Source organism: Orbicella franksi, chromosome 7, assembly GCF_964199315.1.
Source record: "Orbicella franksi chromosome 7, jaOrbFran1.1, whole genome shotgun sequence".
Lineage (NCBI taxonomy): Eukaryota > Metazoa > Cnidaria > Anthozoa > Scleractinia > Merulinidae > Orbicella > Orbicella franksi.
Window position 1 is genome coordinate 12,612,510 of NC_138151.1, and position 6,633 is coordinate 12,619,142.

Here is a 6,633-nt window from a genome sequence, read left to right on the forward strand (position 1 = left end):
AGAGTGACTTTGAGGTTAACCAGGCTACTATTTAGGCCTAAATGTAGTTTGCAGTCTGCAAATGTCATACACTGCATTCCATGTTTGTTTTCAATTTTTAATAGAATGTGTACATGTACAATACAATACAATAACTTAATTATAGTGCTCTATTCCCTCTATGAGAGGTGCCTGCGGGGAATCATGGTAGTTGTATTCATAGAAATAAGTATCAACAACAGATGATTAATACAACTACCATCATGTTTCCCTGCAGTTGCATCTCATAGAGTGAATGGCTATTATGGCATACCATGCAATGCAATACAGCACATACATCTTAATAGATGTTTTGATGTACAAAGTATTGCTCTATATTGTTATGAGTCAATGTGCTGTATTTTGATGAGCAGGTCAATGCACAAACAATGAGTGAAATTATACTTCGATACTACACATGAAATCGTTGAACAAGTGATTTATTATCCAAATGTTGTAGTCGATAATTATTTATCAGCAAAAGAGGGAGAGTGTGACAGTTTTGCATGACTTTCGCAGACTTGACAAGTAGGATTTCTGCTATGAAAGTAACTAATTATACAATTTTACCGTATATTTGTACTCTTTCACGTGTTGTTTGGACTATATTTGCTGCAGTTGAATAATTATGTGAGACCCAGTTAAACAAAGCAGCACTGAGTTTCACACATAATGTAAAATGCAAATTCAAAATAAATAGTACTAACATATGCCTACAGATGCAAAAGCAGACGAAATACCAACATTTTGACCTTCACCTATAAAGAAGTAACTAATGTACAGAAAAGTTGTGGACAGTTGCTTTGGAAACATGCTCTTACACTTTGAGTCAAAGTTGGCACTGAACAATTTTGACACTAAGAACAACGCAAGACATCTGCACCATGCCATGTCAGATGTGATCACAAGAACCTAGTAAGCCAAAGTCAGGCACACTGAGCAATGGGAAATGGAACACTCTGTTCTCCATTGTTATTTATTTTTTTGTCATTGAAGTATTTTACTTTGTATCAACATCTCATCAATATTTTTGATGTGAGGAGTTGAGCTAATTCACAGAACTCTTTGTGCAACTACTGTATTCTGACAACCACTTGGAGACTCTGATTCTGTCATCAGGAATACTCTACTGTCCAGCAGATATTCTACAAACCACTACCCATTGATTAACATGTAACCTAACATGTAAGAAGTACAAAAAATGTACAGTGTATTAACAGTATTGGTTTCTTTTTATTGCACTTACAGTTTCATTTTAATGAAAGAACTTAGCAAATTCTCCATGCAAATTGATTGCTGTTCGACATGTCTATATTTCCTTTACAGTTATGGTAAAAACTTAATATCAGAAGTTCAGTATAATTCAGGACTTACAGGCTTAGTAATTCCAGGAAACTATCTTGACACTTCATGTACAAGTTAATTTGACATCCCTCGGTAAACAAAGTCTTCTTCTGTCAATAACATTTCCTGCTTAAATCTTATGATTTGTTCCACTACTCCATGAACGGCTCACCCTTTGTCCATCTCTGATTATGGTTCCGGTTGACTGAAAACGCATTAAACACGCGTACGCATTGCGGACCTATTTTTTAGCATCTGGGTTCGGTTTTCGTAAAGAATACCATCGGTTTTTCGGTTTTGGTATCCGGTGTGGTTTTTGGTTTTTCCTATTTTGTCCTATTTGGGTTCCAGATTCTCTTCGATTTGAGCGGCAATTGATCTCGAATAGCCGCAAAACGCTAAAGTTATTGAGAGGAATGCGTGACAAACTAAATGTCACGGTAGGAGATCTCGCGTCTCGAGTGACGCCCAAGACTTTGACCTCGCAGACCAGAGCGATCATTTGGGCAGTTTCCAGCGTGCCTCCCGCGCCAGCAACGGAAAAAGCAATTGTGGATTGTGTTGCGTTTTTTTCCAAAAAGGGAAAAACGGCGAGAATTTCCGTGGTACCTTTTAAGGGTCTAATAAAGCTCGAGTAGCACTCATACTACTTACTAGTCTCCTTTAGGAGTTAAATTTAAATTTTTCGACGAGCATTTCTGTAGACGTTTTGATATGGGAGTTCACACCCCAGTGGGTTCCAAATGTCTGACAGGAAGTGACGGAGTGATGGAGTGATGGAGTGAAGGAGTGATGGAGTGATGGAGTGAAATCCTTCCCCCAGTACAACTTGGAAAATAATATTTTCCACGTTAGAAACGTTATTTTGGATATTGGAAACCATATTTTGCAAGTATTGATGTTTTCTCCGCATGAGTGCTAAACTACGACCGAACTTCTGCAGAATACAGTATACATTTACATATGTACATACATGGTCCTCTATAATACTCATATTACAACTTTGATAGCAGTAAGAATTAATTTAATATAGCTTGTTGCTTATGACTAAGACGTTCATTCCAAATTGACAGCTAATCACAAAACAAATATTAACTCCTAAAATTAATTGATACCGAGAATGAACAATCAGGGCAATAGTGCACAGATTACTCGCTGTAAAAAGCATACTTACAAAAAAAAAAAATTGTTTCTTAAGAATATATGCTCTATATTATTCACAAGCAAACTACTTAAAAATAAGGCGTAAAGGCCTAACGTTTCTTTGGGATCAATCTTAAAATGGTCATATGGACATGAACATTGCCGTTTCAAAATCGTCTTTAGTTCTATTCCGAGCTCCAAGCAATGATTTCTAGCTCAAAGTTCATCTTTTGAAAGGCGACCTTGCAATTGCACTCAATTACGTCATGCAGGACTATTGATGTTCAACGAACCGCACTGCAGACAGGTCAGATCACGAGAGTAACATGGTAATAACGTGTTAAAGCAAAGTAAACATCTAGTCACAAAGATTCATGGTCAGTATAAAGTGTTCTTTTGGGATTCGGGCCAAGAGGGAGTTTATATATGTAGACTGGACCCTTCCAAGTTGATGTACAGAGTAAAAGTCATCATAACTGTTATGAGCATTACATGGTTGCCAGCTCGATGCTCTCTTCATTCACATTTTGTAACATCACTTCATCGACATCTACCCCACTGTTTTCCTGTCCTTGGTTAACTGCGGAAATTCCTTGAACGTACTCCTGCACAATCAAGGGAATCTTCTCATCAGCAGTCATAGCTACAATGTTTTTCTGCCTTCTTCCATCCATGTAAATGGCAACGATCTTTGGTAAAACTCCGGATAGAAATGTCAACAAAGCTCTCATGACACTAACATTGAGCAGCATTATCAATGAGAAAACAAAGAACACAAAAGAAACAATTATAGTGACCTTCAAAATCAGTACACAGACACTTTCTCTGATAGGCATTAGTCGTTCGTACGCCATGTGGAAAAGCTCTTTGGGGATTTTCGTCACATTGTCTTGGTTGCCAACAGCATTTTGTGCGGAATCTGTGTTTGGAGTCATGTCTGTGACTTGGATATCTTGTGATTTCTTGTAAGACTTGTAATGTTTAAAGATAGCAAGGCCAAGATCCTGGTATTTGTTGGTAAAAGAGCTGTAGCTACTCCAAATATAATACAAAACAAGAACAAAACAAGCCATTAACGGAAGACTTTCTTCATAGAGCAGAAGTACAAAGGCTAACGAAATGGCTATAGCAACACCAAAACCAGCAAACGTCAAAAGCAACATTGATCCGAGAACTGCTGGTATAGCGATCATGAAACACACAGAATTTGACAACAACAATAAAAAAGGATTGTGTCGGAAGTAGACATTAACCCCACATTTTCTTCTGTCAACCAAGATTGTTACGGGAATTGTTAGCCCTAAAGAAGCGGTAATTAACAGCATCATGTGTATTAGAAGTATAATAGTTATTGCAGGGTTGGCGGACAACAAAACAAAGAACAAAAATAAGCGGAGAAAGAAAGAGGAAGAAAATTCAAAAGTAGAAGGAATCAGGAGAAACCACCTCTTAAAATAAGTCAAGAGAAGTCGAATAAACAGCCTTGACAATTGCACCAAAATCAATGGCTGGATACGTGGATGATTTCTAATACGTTTGGGGAGATTCCCTTGACAGATGATGGTCTTAGATTTAACACGCTTGCAAACAGTGCAAGGATCATTCCCTCCGGAGGACCCCGCGGAAGTAAATGACGTACAACAAATCGCAATATAATAACACACATAGGACACTATCATAAATGGCTGCAAAAAAATGCGATATGCCGAAGATATTGAAAGTTGGAGTCATGTTCTGCCGCACGTATTTGGTAAATATTGCAGGACCGACGAATAGTAAAGGAAGCACAACAGCTCGTACAAAGAACATTCTTATTCTGTGCCAGATGGTATCTTCCTCTGAGAAGAAATAATTCCCAATCAGACTTCGAAGGCTGACTGGGCTTGCTCCATCCAGAACAATCTGATGAGCATTGTCTTCTGTGATCTCTGTGGGCGAGAAAAGACAAAGGAAAGCAGGGGAATAATAAGTGAAAACGGTCATGAATACAAAAATTAAGGAAGTTAAAACTTTCCCCGGCCATCCACCGCGTTTTGATGGACCTTCGAAAGTACAGCTGTTATTCCCAGTTGATTTGGTGATGTTGATATAAGGTTGTGAATTGTCTGTCGTCTCTGTATAACAGTCGATGCTATCATAAATTTGACTCCAAGATCAGCAAGATGACTTCGAGAGAATGTGGGAAAACCATTGTAATCAGTCGGCTCTGTAGCTGTCGAGTTTACAGGTCTTAAGGTACATATGGCTGTGATTTCTTTGTGTTCTTCAACTGAATCGGTACAAGACATCAAATTTGCGATGCTTTCCAATGCCTTCCTGAAAACTGATGGTTGTTTATTTGCGCGCCATATTTGCAAGTGTTCAGTGTATCCGCTTAAGTTGCCAGATGTTTGGTCTGCACATTTTTCCATCACCTCGTACTTGACAGCAAGTCGAATAATTTTGTTCTTGGTGAGTTTTGTCTTGATTTCTTCCATAAATAAGAATCAATGCCTGTACAATTCCAGCTACATCGAGTTTCATCGTTGAGACCATGGACAGTCGGGTTGCAATGATGCGATGGCTTCAGAGTCTCTGCGCGAGAGAAAACCGATAGCAACAAAGCTAGAGATATATATTGTCGGAAATTTACCGACGGCATTTTCATAGATTGCAATGGACACAGAGCGAGGTGATCTTCGGCTTTGCTCGAAGTAAATCAGAAACTTTTATTTGTACTTTGAACTAGCAAGAGTATGTGCCAAGTAAGCGATATGGAAATTGAAAATGAAAGTGAGGTGCAATAGGGAGGGTATTTGTTTACAAACACTTGAAAGAACTCTTTGTTTCAGCAGCAATAGTTTCATGCAATAATAGGTGATGATGTCACTGATATCTTCGCTAGACCCGGAAGTTGTGGGAGTGGGGGTAGGGATCTGCAGATGAAGGATTAGGAGTAGGGTACCCAACAAGGCTGTTAATGTTTCTTGTGACTAGAGACTGTTCGTTACAGAAAGTTATGTTTTGTATATTTGAAACGTTATTTTGCAAGTATTAATGTTGTTTTCGCTTGAGTGCTAACCTACGACAGAACGTCTGCAGAATAAATTACAGAATTATATTTATACGTGCGTGAAAACGTCGTCTTGTTAAAATGAAAATACGTTCGAAAGCAGGGTGAGATCCCGATGGGGGAGCTCCCATATAAGAAGAACGGGGATTGTTGACGTGTCTTTTAGGGGTTAAAAACTCGGATTTGGTACCTCTTTATAGGGTGTTCAACCTTAAAAGGTCCCTAGCGGGAGCGTTTGCAGTACCTTTTAGGGTATCGAGCCGAAAAAAATATGACTGGAGATGTGGTGTTGCTTTAGAATTTGTACCTTAGGGGTGAAAAACATTTCAAGCCACGCCTACAAAACAGGATTTTGACATTCTTTGGGGCTCTTTTTTAAAAATTTCCGACAAACACCTCCGTATTTTGTTATTTGGGAGTCACCCCCAGCCCGGGTGTCTAGCCTCCTACGCAGACATTCTTTGCGCTCGTCACGCAATCTTCCTCCCCACGGACCTGGATTAGGAAGGTTACGTGACGAGCCCAAAGAGAGTGTGCGTAGGAGGCTAGCAACTGTCGGACTAACTTGTAATTGAAACGGAAAGTCATGTGCAGTAGGAAAGACAAGAGTAACAAGAGGTGACGACACCGGTTTCATCGTTACACCCGGAAGTGGTGGGAATCAGGGTTGGAGAATTAGAGGTGAAGAGGGACTACAAGTAGGATATTCCGTATGGTTGTTTGTCGCACGTCACGCTCACAGTCACGTTCGCACACTCACTTGTTTAGCGGTCTTCCCTACGGATTTTGAAGAAAAAGAGACCGCTCGCAGAGACTGCTCTACTGTGTGACCTGTGTCGTCTGACTCTCTTCTATCACCTCTTCTTCTCATCTTTCATATCGCGTCAGGCTTTTATCTCCTGTATTATTACGTGCTGGACATTTATTTATCGTTTATTAACTTAACAGCAACCTTAGGAGGTCATCGCGCTTCGGTACTGAAAGACGTTACACCTACACAACTCCAGCGGTTTCAGAAGTTTGTGAATTTGCCGCTCTCTTTTAATTGCCGGTAATCACTCTGTACGGTTGCAGTT

The 6,633-nt window shown here is 39.5% G+C and overlaps 1 pseudogene; it reads right to left on the reverse strand.

Annotated features, from left to right (window-relative positions):
• Window positions 1-2,993: 2,993 nt before the first annotated feature.
• On the reverse strand, window positions 2,994-5,688 carry LOC145492626 (uncharacterized; annotated as a pseudogene).
• Between the last annotated feature and the right edge of the window lie 945 nt (window positions 5,689-6,633).